The 14948-nt window shown below is 43.4% G+C and overlaps 1 protein-coding gene across 2 annotated transcripts in view; it reads right to left on the reverse strand.

The window, feature by feature from the left end:
- Window positions 1–14948, reverse strand: part of ATXN1 (ataxin 1) — a 1154375-nt gene that overhangs the window by 304398 nt on the left and 835029 nt on the right. The window lies entirely within an intron of this gene.

Here is a 14948-nt window from a genome sequence, read left to right on the forward strand (position 1 = left end):
TTACACATTGGCACCACTTTTGTTTCTATTCTTGTTACCTTGGTACATATAAACATTGTAAAACGGAGCATGGAATGCCCCGGGCGCTGACACCGGGAGCCAACCTCAACAAAGCGGGTAAGAAGAGACCATGAAGGGTTGCCAGTTTCCAGTGGCGTAGCCAGTGTGTCATGAGCCCTTGTGGAAGGAAGGATATTGGCCCCGTGGCTGCTGTTCCAATTGCAGGATACATCAATAGTTAGGGTTCAGTTGATCCCTCAGGCCTCTGAGTCCCGGTGACAGTGCACCTGCTGCACCACCGGCAGTTTCGATCTTCCAAGTTTCCCTGAAAGTAAGGGATCTGCTGGCGTTTCCCTGGGCCACACCCAGAACGTATGACCAATCCTACTGCACGTTAAGACACTAGCATATTTGCACAATCCCTTCATACAAACTTGGCTTGTGCAATGGCATCTGTTTCCATATCAGAAAAGATGTCAACTATGCAATTTTCGTTCAACTGATGTGCGTACCAGCCCTGTAAATTGTACTTAAATACACACTTACTTTTTAATGTAGAGGGCAGTAACTTCTGACTAAAGAACTTTTAATTTTACTAAAAGTATATATATATATAGTTTACTTACTAATAGGCGCTTTCAGCCTGCCATCGTCCATGGTCTGCTGTTGTGTCATTCACATTTTCTTCTTCTGCCTTCTACAGCATAGGTAAGCCCCCTTTAGTCAAGCAAGCCACACCAAAATGCGCTGATTGGACGTGCCAGATAAATCAGCATGGGCGATATAGCTAGCATGCGCAATGAGCCGCCACAGGGTGGTATCTCAGACGTGCATTTGTGCTGCCCTCAGCCAATGCTGCCAAGTATTACTCGAATAAGCATCTCACAAAGGCCCTCTTAGCTCTAAGTGACAGGGGCGGGGCTTGCACATCTGATTAGGGCACAGCAGCTCAGCCCACATGGTAGTCACAAGAACAGAGGCTTGCTCTCTGGTTGTTTGAGTTCAGAGGAGGCAATTACACCCAAAGCTTGTGTTTAAAGAGTGATCAAAGTGTTTCCTGCTCTGCAAGTCTAGAGTGAAGTCTTTTGATGCACGTGGTAAGGGAGTTTTGTTTTATGCAGCAACATGATACTTTCACAGGATAAAAGTGTGAAATAAAGTGCAGGGTACAACAGAAGATGAACTAAAAAACATCATTTAAGGATCATAAGAAGGGACTGGAAATAAACACATTTCCAACAGTCAGTGCTTAATTTGTAATAAAATATCTGCCAGAGCCCTTGACAGGAAGCCACTGCAGCTTTAACCACACCTATGCAACTACCAACCATAACATTCCTATAAGTGTGACTATTCAGATTATTCCAGGACCTAAAATTATACGAATGGCTTGGGTGTCAGGATTAATAGTTTTTAATGTGTATTGAATTAATAAACAGCTGTGGTTCTGCTCATCTCTAAATTACACACACAGCATCACCATGTGGCAGACTGTTATAGTGCCAATGTTCCCAAATAAGTGCGGTGCCGAGCACCAGAGACCACTGGCTCAAATTAAGCACTGATCCAGCCGAACGCCCTCCACGTTTGAAATGTGAAGAGCCGCTCTCCGTTTGCCAGCAGTAACCTGGTCAGTGGGCTGTGGGCCCCAGTGCAAGTAAGGAAATGGGCTTCTCCTGGCTGTAGTCTGAATTATAACAAAACAACAATAATCAGTGTCCAGTGCGCTACGGTGCCATTGCACCTGCTGCACCAATGGAAGATACGTCTCAGTTAGCCAGCAAGATGGGTTATTTTCACAGCCACCCACAGGACATTAGCAAAGAAGAGAAACAACAGATCTGGAAAGGCAATTAGTCCTGGTTTTAACCCCAAAGAGTTGCCAGTCGACCATTTCTGGTAGTACTGGTGAAGTTTTGCTACGATTTCGAAGGCATCCTTGTTCATATAGCCTGGTGAATCTGAGGAGAGATACTAGATATATGCTGGTGAAACTGGGGCACGCTAGTGTACACAATACCGTGAAGCTACAGGTTTACAGGAATGTAATGCAGGCAAACCGGTGAAACTGTGGCACACATCCTAGTGAAAGTACAGGAATGGCGAAGCAGTGGTGTGCAGCCAGAATATTGAAACTAGAATAGCGATAGCAAACAATATAGAAGACAAAATATCGAAACTGAAATATCAACAGGTGGGTATAGATATTCTATACCTCACTCCACGTATTTAACCGGTTGTAAGACGGAACAATGCATGCGATTACTTCAAATGTCTTAACAACACGGTTATAAAAACGACTGCATATTTACCACACATGCCTTTACCATGCAACCTGTACAAGGAATTTTGTTGTGAAGGCATGATTGGTAAAGCTAAATGAGATGTAAAGGTTACATCCCAGCCCCCTGCCATGAGCCCTGAAACCCGGCTACAGCCCTTAGAACTACCCCGACACCAGACGAGAGCGGATGTGCCCTGAAGGCATAAAGAATACGCCTTCCGCGAAACTTGCCCGTTCCGAATCATTCTCCTATGTTGAGGGTCAGAAGGTTTAGAGAGGCATCCTATGGTTGCAGACATCATGAAAACACCTTTGAGGCAGTTGTGAGAATTTGATATTTCCCAAAAAGTACACTGGGTCCCAAGACTAGAGTTCTTGGGTGAAACAGATGCACCAAGTGCTCCAATTTCCCAGGCTAGACATGAGCTGCAGTGAACAAGTCTCAACAAAGTAATAGGCCTGCCATCAAGCTAGTGCATTCATAGCCAAAGTGATACGTGCTACAAGTTCTTTTAAGCGAGGACACAGAAGGGCTTCAACTTTAACACAGTGATATGGAGCAGGTTGCAGGTGATATCTCTTCCACGGTAAGGGTCAGCAAGATGGGGCAACATATCCTGGGATCAGAAATGCTGGACTGAGGCAATGCAGAAAAGCTAAAAGTAGGAGGAGGTAGCGGGACTGTTGCCAGAAAGTGCTATGCGCCCAAAGGCCAAATTTCTTTGATCTACAAGGTTGGCTAAAGGGTCCTCTCCACCACATCGGACAGGAGGGACACTGTCCAGGGGGCTCAATCAAACAACACACTTTACTGGCTGGAACCGGTGTTCAGAAAAACAGATCCAGGAGTTGTCCACAAAGGAAAACAATACCTTGCGGGAACAGCTTCTGCCTATTATTTTTGGATTTTAGGCATTTTGCTGGAGGTGAGAGGATGGGGGGACCGGAACCAGCTCGGGAAGTAGGGATACAAGTTGTAGATGAAAATTTAACAAACTGTTTCTTGCAAAACTCAGAGATCAATGAAGATCAGGGCTATGATTTAGAAGAAGGAGCCTCCACAGACATCTATGCCATGCCAGTGTCTTAGTGGAATCAATGTTAGCAGGGTGAGGCTCCTTGTGCTTCATTGTTTCTCTTGCTCTTAAATGGAATTCCCTATTAATAATGAAAGTGAAAATCATCTTGGAGGAAGAGCTCACTGGATGTACCTGGCGGCTGTGCTTCCTACACAGGCGCAGGTCCTGCAGTCATGGCGATGCTACACAAACTCTCAATGCTGGGTTCTAGGGCTGCAGCCTGAGATGGTCAAGAGTAAGTTCTCTTTTACTCAAATCGTCTCTCTCACAAACACACCGCTTGTACTTTTTTTTGTAAACATCTGCAATATGCAAAATAAATCAAGCAAACATTTAACAAATACAATAATGCAGGAGTGACCCAGCAGTCCAGGCCACCATCACTGGCACCGAAGCGCACTTCTTTCCAGGCAGCTGTACACTTGTGAGCAAGAAATTGTTGTCACTCTCAGGGCTAGAGAGCCAATGGATGAAGTGGGCTGACCAGCTGCCCTATGCTGTGGCTGGTGAAAGCAAAATGTGAATGACACTCCAACACACCAAATTAGTGAAGAAGGCTGACCGACATCTCCTGCCTTTATAAACTTATGCATATATTTTTATTTTGTCTGGAATTAGCCAAGACCTTGTGTTTTTAATATAAAAAAATATATATATTATGCATACTCACAGGGGCTTTCAGTTGGCCCTCTTCATTTGTTGATCTACTGTAGTGTCATTCATATTTTGATGCCACCCACCACAGTATACAGCATGGGTACATGATCTTCTCACTCCAGCCACTGCCCTACCTGCATGTGAGACTTGATGTATTGTGTTTTAACAAACAGTACAATAAATAAGTATCAATTTATTGAAATCTCCAAAGTGAACTTTATTCATACGTGACCAAGAACTGGTGGCGTCATAGCAATGCAGCAGATGCTCAGTGTCAGCACCTTTCCACATGGTCTAATTCAGGGAATTAAGTGGGATGAAAAAACTGGGGGGGTCTCTTAAAGGGGGCGATCGCTGAACTAATTAAGGGCGTAGCTTGAAAACACATAAGCTAAAAATCTGTCCCTAATATAGTGTGCCGCATGACTGAAATGTTGCTGCTTCTGGCTGCATCCAGATATATAATACAACAAGTAACGTTTCACCTACAACAAACCAGGAATATTGGCTGTGTCAATGGTTGTTAGTTGCATAAGATAAATAAAAAACAACTATCGCTTCGTTGTATAGGATACTGAAAATTCTTCAGTTCTGAAATGATGAGACTGTGAAAGAACTATGAGTCTTTTGTAGTTACTTCACAGGGAGTGATGGGTGGTACTGCTGCAGAGTTAAGATTTTTCACCACCCTGGGGCTGATGGCAGAAATGGAGAGCCCGATAGGTACCTATCTCAGCATCTGCTTTTTAAAACTGCCGGTGCTGAGCAACGGCAGAACCCGGCCCACTTAAAGCCCTGGTCTAATTTTTGTACATGTACAATAATATTGATTGATTGATTTATTCAGTGGCGGTGCGTCCATTGGGGGCGTTGGGGCAGCGCCCCACTAGCCATGGACGACCGCCACTGGTGCCAACACAAAGTAAAGTCAACTTTGTAAAAACAAATCCGAGCGCACTGACTTAGCGCTACAGGGCCGGGACGAACCTGACAGAATCGGGCATTGCCTATGGGAAGTGGGCGGGCGGGGCTGCGGCAGAGAGAGTGAGTCACTGTGAGTGACAGCGCACAGGCAGGCCAGAGAGCGTAAGCAGCTGCAGCGGGGTCGGGGTGACTACGCATGCAACAGGCAGGAGTACTCATAATTGAGACTGGCCTGCGCATGCGTAGTACCCAGTAGACCTGCCCCCCCCCCCCCCTGTAGCACTGAGAGACAAATGGTAGGGACCCGGGGCCCCGGTCTCAACCAGGGCAGATTTTCTCCTGCTCGTAGCCCAATCCTGGCGCTGCTTGGCGCAGTGGCGCTGTTAAGCCTGCACCAGGATTGGCTAAGACAGCAGGATCATGGTGCCGCGCGTGGGTGTTTGCTGCTCTGTGCAGTTGGCCAATCACATATGGCTATATCAAGCCATGTTGAGGTGATTGGCCATTGCAGACAGTGACGTGACTTCGCGCAGAAGAAGGTTCTAGAAGTGAACTGATTTCCTCCAGACCAGTCGATGAGCGTGTGACTGACTCCCCCTATAATGTGAGTAACCAGTAACGTAACGTTTTTATTACTACTGTCTACTACTTGTTGTTAATGCAGTTTTAAGGCCTCTTCATGCATTGGTTTGGTGTATTATCGTACACATTTTGCTTCCAACCACAGAAGTAAATATGCTGGGGAATGGGCCTGCCCACTTTATCAATTAGCTGGCTCTGGCTTGTCTGTGTGTAACAGACTAAAAAAAAAATTAGTTTTTGTGCTGGTGGGCCAAAGCCCCGCATTTTATGCAGTTTTAAGGGTAAACGGGCCAGAGCCCCATTGCATTATTAAAGGTGTCCCAACCGGTCTCTTGCGCGTCTCTGTTGTGTCCTCGCCGGCCCCGTCCCTCTCCCGCCTGGATGCTGTGACAGAAACCAAACTCCTGCGGCTTGAAGCCTTCCTCACTGAGGGAAAGCGCTACTCACCCAGGAGCCCGGTGTCCGCCACACACCGCTTTCAGAGGACAGCACTGCACAGGGACGCAAGTTACCACAGTACCCTACCTTTTGTAATTGGTTAAACTAATAAAACATAAAACATGACGCATTAGTGCAGTGGCGTAGCAAGGGCGCCGTAGGCCCTAAAGGCCCGGGCGCCCCTTGTTTGGTAGTAAAATCCATCATTTGAGTGTCGGGGTCCCTCGCCGCGGTGCTACTGCGCCTGCTGCATTTTTCCACGAGCGATAGCTACTCCAAAAATACGTGCCTGTTTACTACTTCAGTGATCCCAAAATGCCGGCCCTTTCGATAAACTCATCATTAGCGACGACGTTTCTGAAGTTCTGACGCCAAATACTTGTTTCAAGTGTAATTACGTTGGGTTTGTGTTAAACTACTTTTACATAAACAGCACAAGGAAAAAGAGACTAATAAAAGCAGGAAAGAGTAAGGAGGCAATCGGAGTGAGAGCAGTCTAAGGTGAGATGCACTCCGAGCAGCAGAGAAGGCTGCTGCCTTTGGTAGCCAGTGTGTTCGATTGGCAAGTGTGAGAGAAGAGAGCACGAGGACATCTAGCAAGCAGCACTTGCAGAGCTCTCAAACTTCCTAATTCCATGATCGATTTGCTGATCCAGTCCATGTTTTCCTTTGCATTCTGGTACTTGTTGTCCTGTCTTTATTAAAGAATACACAGGACTGAAAGTCCCAGATTTAATGAAAAACCGTGGATGGAGTGAGCTATTCTCACGTGGACCTAAAAAATTGCAGAGTTCTGAAGAAAAACTGTCACAGCCTGCAAGCTTCTTGATTCCAATTGCAGGCACGTGATTCCGGGTTCTGTCATTGCACTATACATGTAGTCTGAACATAAACGGGCCCGATTGAAAGTTACCGTTATCACGTAGCACCAATTGACGTTGATGGATTTAGGATTTCAAGGATTAGGCAATGTTTCATATCTGCTAAGAGGCTTCCTAGCTTGCAACACTTCACCCAGTTCCACCAACACCACTGTCAATGCTGGTGCTACCAGACAATACTACTAAAAAAGAAAAACAAAACTACATGTATCAGGTTGCAAAGTGTCATTAGGTATAAATGTGGTTGTTGATGACGGCATCCTAGGTGGCATATAGCCTCTTGGCAGCCATTGGGTGGCTATCATCACCAGGACTCTAAACATTTTCACAGTGGTCTAAATCTTTGACTACTTTTGAGGTTTAATGTTTATTTTGGGGGTAGGTTTACTGGACAGACAGGAAAACGTTCATTGACATCTGTGAATGGCTGATTCCAGAGTCCCTAGGCGAGTAATAGAGAGCTGGTCTCATTGTGAGGTCATGGCTGCTATGTGTTGTGCAAATCTGTGTCTGAGTTCGGAATATGTAAAGCGGTTCAAAACGGAAACTACTTTTTTTGCTACTTCTGTTTGCTTTTCAGTGACAGTGCATATGTTTTTTTCATGTCTTCCTATTTCTGTATTCAACTTGATGCAATTGCTTCCTTGCTACGTCACTAGCAGTAGATATTCCAAATGTTCCTCTCACTTCCTCCTGCCCCTCGCACATTTACATTGAAAACATATATCCCTGTGTTCGAAGTTCTCTGCATTTGTCATACGCGCGTAAGATATAGAAGGAGCATAGGCAGAGATCCCCGCCTGCAAGTTTGCGAACAGCTTTTGTAAGAATGTTTAGTAGTCCTGAGGTTCTACTTCGCATATGCTAAAATGCGTTGGAGAGCAGAGACCCCCAGTTTGCTCAGTGAAGGGCTTTTATGCACATGCACGGGGAAGCGCTGAGCTGGGACCTGGAAGGTACTTTACCAAGGAACGAGCCCTTGGCCCGGGTGCTTTGAAAGTGAGTCAGTTTGTTAAGTGCTTCCTTACATGGCAAGCAGTTTAGTAACTTTGGCGAAAGATCACTTGTTTCCTGTTTTATTGGTGTGTCTTTTCAAATGGCTTTGATATTGTTTTAACTCACACCGCGTCCAAAACCCAGCAAAGCAGCTCGTACATGGAAAGTGGATAGATTTGACTGAGTCCAAATATTAGTGAAGCGTAACAAGCACTGGAATAATATTTCATAACTGATTGATTTGGTTTTCCTTGGAATTTCAGATTAATTTACCAGGACATGTGTTTGAAGGGTTTTAAATTATCTCAATTTAGAAACATTTTACAAACGTCCACCCTGCTGTCAATTGGCTAGCGCTTCCTGATAGACTTCTGGCCACGCCGCCACATCCTTGGAAGTAGGCTGCGCCGGTGCTGAGTTATGTGGTAGCAAAGATGGCGAGCTGTAAACCTGTTTAAAAGGTTGTGCTATCATCGATTACCTTTCACAGTCCGAAAACACAGGAAAGAGTGCACGGTTGGTCCACATAAAAACATTGATAAAGATCACTACGTCCTTAGTTTATTAACTATCTGCATATAGCGGCAACGTCATCATTATTAAAACGTTGGCACAATGTTAAGTGCCTTTTTGATAGCAATCTCTTATAGATAAACATCATATAAATGCACTTTTAGTGTAGACAAGGCTGCCACAATGGAGCATACTTCCTCCTAAAGCTACTGTTCTGTGTTTACACCCTGACCTGGCTGTCCGACCTGTCGCACACTCGCACTGTAAGTGACAATAAGAAAGCCCCCCTCACTGCTTGCACATTGCTGTTTCAAACAGAATGCAGACAACGTGCATGTGCTACTGAATTGTGTCCTGATATCAGAAATTTACACCAAGACAAAATTTCTGCATATTTCACTGCGTCGGCCGGATCCTAGACCAGGATCTAGAAGGATCCCCTTCATTTTATGCACTACCAGTATCTATCCTTGCAAAGAGATGCCTAGTTAATCCAAGTTTTATAGAAGCACCTTCCTAGTAGTCTTATACAGCTCCAGCAGAGAAGCTGAGTTTACACAGTTCCTAGGCCAGTCATACACATGAATGGCCATTTGAGGTACAGCATTATTATCTAACAAAGAATTTCAAAGCACCAACCACTTTCACATTGTGGTAAGCCTTTGCACATGGGCACGAATAATTTACAATTCTGAGATCCAGCCTGCCTGATGACAAAGAAACCTTCCCGTCCATTGCATTCCCTGTCTAACAGGACGCTGCAAAACGTGCCTGCTGTAATTTTGGTGGACTACCTTTACCCACACTCCATGGTCAGATATATTGACAGAAAGATAGTTTGCTCGGGACTTGAACTTTGCTTCCCTACACTCTGCCTATGGGGTGTCCTTAATTATAAGGTGTCAGTTCGTTGTATGTGGAGAAGAAAGTGAGTGACATGTAGTCAGATCTCAACTATTCGAATTAATTTACATTTTTGATCCGAAATGCAAAGTTTTCAGGATTTCTGCAAATGGCGACTGGAAATATTGCGCTTTATTTTTTTCTGCAAGATATTTGTTCTATGAACATTTAAACATCGGACAGTGCTGATATCATGTTTAATTCATGTTTCAACTGTACACTGCTCGATAGATTGTACATTGAGAAAGAAAGTAGGTAAAGAGGGGTGCCATCAGCTGATTGGATGCCTCTAAACCAACATACAGGATATCCGTTTTTCCAGCCGCCTTTGTCCATATCTCTGCAGGAGCCCTGAATTCTGAACAGGAGCTTAGTTGTCGACTTGCTCTGACCAGTATTCTGCTCGTGGCAGTAAAGACCTCTGAACTGCATCCTTAAAATTTAAAGGTTAAAATTGTACTGTTATGTCCCCCCCCCCAGTCTTTGTTTGATTAACCTAATGTCTCAAAAATAAGTTGTTATATTTTTATTTCCAGCACCTGGTAAAGCCTGACAACCTGAACCTTTACCCAACTTTTTGGGCAATTTTTGGAGAAGAAAGAAGAAGAGGCCCAACCTCCTTGCTGCTCTTTCATCAAGGTAAGGAAACTGATGATACTTTTTTGTAGCTTTGAGATAGGGCTATGTTTGTGGTCACTCACTCTACATGGTGGTTGGGGTGGGTGCACATTCTGAACATTGTACCCTGACTGGATGGAATTTAGTAATACTGAGCCTGCCCTTAGCCCTGTGCTTTGGGCAATAACGGTTGTTAAATGCACTATCTATCCTTGCCTTGTTAAAGGCCCTCAATTCAAACTGTGTCTGTTTCAGTGCCACTATGGCACACAGAGGAAGCAGGCAGTCAGGCTGTATTTTTTTCCCTATCCTGTTGTCCAAAGGGGAGCGTTATGTAGGAGAGTAGGGTCTGCTTTCCTATGGTTACCCCATTTCTTTGCTTTTTGCTTTTCTGGTTTATGACTTAGAAAGGCTGTGGGCCTGCTAATCAGACCCACAGCACAGCTGTTCTCTCTCTAAATTCACACAATGTACTTTAGGTGCATTTGCCAATTGGGTATTGGGTCACTCTTGTGAGTCCCTGTATAGTGTACCATAGGTACCTAGGGCATAGGTGCACCCAAGGCCTACCAGGGGCTGGAGCATGTATTATGCCACCCCTGGCTGGCCATTAACATGAGCTGTTGGAGCTATATCACTTGTTGTCATGCACAAGATATATGTATTTGTACTGACATTTGATATTATTGCACCAAATCTTATACGTTGTACTTTGACTATTGACAGGCTTCTTTCATATTGGTACGGACAGCATCAGCAAGATGAATACGGTACAAGAGTTAATTACACGGTCATTCCATGCACGCCCACTAGAAGATAAACTACAGATAAAGAGGTTAGGACCTCATCAGCCTGACCTTCAACTCCAACAAGTTACCAAGGACAGAGGAAAATGTTACAATCGTACATTCTCCAAAACCTGGTACACAAAAGCTGATTGGCTTACAGGGTGCCCTTCAAAAAACAGACTGTTCTGCTTCCCCTGCTTGCTGTTTAATGGTGACTTTACTTGGACAAAAGAAGGCGTGTTGGACTTGAAGCATCTGTCTGAAAAAATAAAGAAGCATGCACACTCAAAAAAGCATATGGAAAACGTGACGAGACTGGGAATGTTAGGAGACGCACCGATTGAGCAGCACATCAGCGATGCATATCGACAAACAATACAGAAACACAATCAAACAGTTGATAGAAATAGACACATACTATCGAAAATAATTGATTGCATTCGTTTCTGTGGTGCTTTCGAACTGGCATTGCGAGGCCATGATGAATCGGAAGGGTCCACAAATCCTGGAATATTCATGGGTCTTGTAGATTTAGTAGCAAGCTTAGACAAGGAAATGGAATCTCATTTAGCAAGTGCTACAGTCTTTAAGGGCACCTCTAAAACGATACAAAATGAACTCCTGGAGTGTATGCTAGAAATTATGAGAAGCCATATTGTCCAAGAGTTGCAAAACACAGACTTTGTGGCTATTCAGGCTGATGACACCACTGATGTGGCCACACAAACGCAGTCCGTATTAGTCTTTCGGTACCTGGACAAAGGCTATAATGTTGTGGAGCGGTTCTATGGTTTCACTCATTTAAAAAACTCCACTGCAGAAACCATTACTGCTGCTCTACTGCATCAACTCAACTTTATTTTCCCAGAGGTACATCAAAGAAAAAAACTTATTGCACAAAGCTATGATGGTGCATCCGTAATGAGTGGAAGCCATGGTGGCGTACAGAAAAGAATTAGAGATGTCTACCCGTATGCTCATTATGTGCACTGTCATGCCCATCAACTTAATCTTATCATGCAACAGGCAGTATCGAAGATCCGAGAGACACGAATTTTCTTTAAGGATATAGGAGGCATGGCAGCATTCTTCTCACGTTCCCCAAAAAGAATGGAAGCACTTCAGGAGATTGTGAACAAAAGGGTTCCGAGGGGAGCCTCAACTCGTTGGAACTATAACGTACGTACAGTCCAACTAATATTTCAATATAGGGAGGACCTTCTGAAATGTTTTGACGCCATAGAAACCAATGAAACCTTTGATTACACAAGTCACAGTGAAGCCCGTGGCTTTGCTAGAACATTAAACGATAGAGAGTTTCAGTTCTTTCTATTTTTATTTGATAAGATAATGTTAAAAGTCGAGAGTTTATACAATCAGTTACAAGGACGAGACATAGATACTGTCTTTGTGAAAAGATGTACCACGGACTTTGTCGCAAGCATAAACAAAGTGAGAGATGAGGTTGACAATTTAGACAGCCAACTGCCAGCCGGTTCAATTTTTTCAAACCACAGGACAAACATCACCACTCTGGTACAAAAGGCAAAAGAGATATGTGACATTGTAATTGTACATGCACAAGACCGTTTTGCTTTCACAAAACATTTGGAGAGTGCCGCATTATTGGAAAGTACATACTTTGCCAAATATAATGAATCCTTCCCTGAGCATGCTCTGCATGCGGCTGTGGAGGCTTATCCGATGCTCAACCAAGAGGACCTGAAAAGTGAGTTGACAGTAATGTACTCAATGCCTGTGTACCAGAAGGCCACAAATGCCAGGTCTTTGCTGTCTTTAATTCATGAACTTCATATGGAAAAGACATTTACAGAGACAGTAGCTTTACTAAAAATAGTAATTACCACTCCTATGACCACCTCAGAGGCAGAACGATCTTTTTCCACCTTAAATAGGATTAAGACATTCCTGAGGAACACCATGCTTCAGGAAAGACTCAATACATTAGCAATGCTCTCTATAGAGAGCGAGCTTGTTCAAAATATTGCTGACTTTAACATTCAAGTAATTGAAAAATTTGCTGCGCTTAAAGACAGACGTGCAGAATTTAGATACAAAAAGTAAATATGTTGAATGGTGATAGTTTGTGACCTGTTTAGTTGGTTCTTTTGTTTGCAGTTTAAATAAAAACAATCTGTGAGGTTCTCAGCATTGTATCTTGAAGTCTGTTATAAAGCTCTGTGGTTATACTGAATAAGCAGCTACCTATGTTATATGACAGCTCTTTAATAATGTAATACCTGCACTTTCACAATTGCTTTATTAACCTTCCTGCTTCCTCAAATTTTCTTGAAAATGCACCATTTTTCCACTAATTTTTCAAAATTTTCTCGGGGGGAATTCCCCCCGAACCCTCCTTAGGGGGTTCGGGCTCGCTCGCTACGCTCGCTCGCTACGGTGCAATATGCTGACGAGTTTCTGCCCCACCACTTTCAAATGTCACCAGCCGCCACTGGATTTATTGTAAAACAAGCACACAAAAAAGACTACCAGATCAACATATCATCAAATGAGAATTATTAATAAAAAAATAAATGAATAAAAAAAGTGAAGCATGGAAATATGCATAAAAATACTCAAGCCTATTCAAACTTACTGAGCACTGAAACTTAGGTACAGGAATAAACTACAAATACTCATTACTCTTAAATGAATTTCTTTCCAAAATAGCCCAATTCCTCATCACATGCAACCACAATTCCATTGTATAAATTGTGTTTTGTCACTTTTTCTAGAAAATCATTTGCTGTCTTAGTTTGCTGATCTGAACATTGCAAACGCTTTTCATACAATTTTCTATAATAAACCTACAAATTGCATCTACGTCAAACATGGACGACGACTTGGATTTTCAATTGCATCTGATGGTTAAGAATGCTATGATCAGTGATATCTTCTTAGTAGACTCCGCCATTTTGAAAGCAGCTGCAAAGGGCTTATCTGAGCATTTGAATGTAGGTGTCTATATACTGGCTGAAGCAAGCAGAAATCTATGCTTGGGACAATATATTCTGCACAGCATCACATACATACTGCTGTTAGTATAAATGCACATGTCTAGGTTAAAAACAGTTAAAAAAAAATTGATATCTATCCACCTCAGGTCAGAAAGACGTCATTATCACTGTGCAAGTTAAAATGCGCTTTATAGCGCTTTCCATTTGTTTTACCACTAGTATATTTGAGATAAAACTCATTAATATAGACAAGTGTGCATTTGAGGCCTAAGTAAACGTGTCAATGTATGTATCCCGCTTCCTTAATCAGTGCCTACCTGTGCATGAAGGAATTTCGAGCTGCGTATGCAAGTCGAATAAAGGTAAATTCTGCTCCTTATTGTAATGCTCTTGATGACTGACTCCTGGGCACTTGACAACATTACCCATTTTGCTGGACCAGCCTAGTGCCTACCCCTTACTTTCACAAGCATGTGCTTAATTGTATCATATCATTGGTCGAAGTGGCAGGATCTGATGGACACCACGTGCCCATACTTTTTTAATTTTAAGAAAAACAGTTCCCCTACTTTTCATCAAAAGTCAACCGTTCTGGGACGGTTAATTCCGAGAGCTGAAAGGCTTCAGCCAAAGTGTAAGGCAGGGAGTCTCCTGTGATGTGAAACCGAAGGTGGACAGACAGCTAAACAAACCATCTTGCCAGGGTGCCTGAAAGACATGTAAATGTGCAAAAGGGTCAATCTGCAAATGTAAAGAGAGATTGACAGCCTGTATTGGCTTTAATTGATGTTACTGTGTGCAATGCAAGTTTAAAATAATGACTTACATGTTCACAGTGCTTTCTGTCACAGACTGGGACCTTGTAGCACTAAACATACACAAGTCACTCTTCCTCAATGCACCAACCAGGACTTGGCGAAGTACATTAACCGCATGCGCGCTAGCGGGTTTTCCCGCTGTGCGCTGAATTTTGAAAAACGTGCGGTTTGTGACAAAGCCAGTTCGTCATGCCCGTAGTGCAGGTAACGCCCATGACTAGCTGGCTTTGTTATCCGCGTCGAAGTGGTTAACGAATAGAGGTTTCATAATGTAAGATAGTGCATTTCCCACTGATTAACATATTCATTTTCATTTAAGGGGTGTGTTATTTTATATGTAGTGAAGGTGAAAGACCAAAAAAATATGACAGAATAGTTAGGGGCAGATTTATGAAGGCCTTGCGCCGCCGGTGCGTCATTTTTAACATGGGAAAAAGTGACGCACCGGCGGCGCAAGGCCTTCATAAATCTGCCCCTTAGTTCTTAAGA

Source organism: Lissotriton helveticus, chromosome 4_1, assembly GCF_964261635.1.
Source record: "Lissotriton helveticus chromosome 4_1, aLisHel1.1, whole genome shotgun sequence".
Taxonomy (NCBI): domain Eukaryota; kingdom Metazoa; phylum Chordata; class Amphibia; order Caudata; family Salamandridae; genus Lissotriton; species Lissotriton helveticus.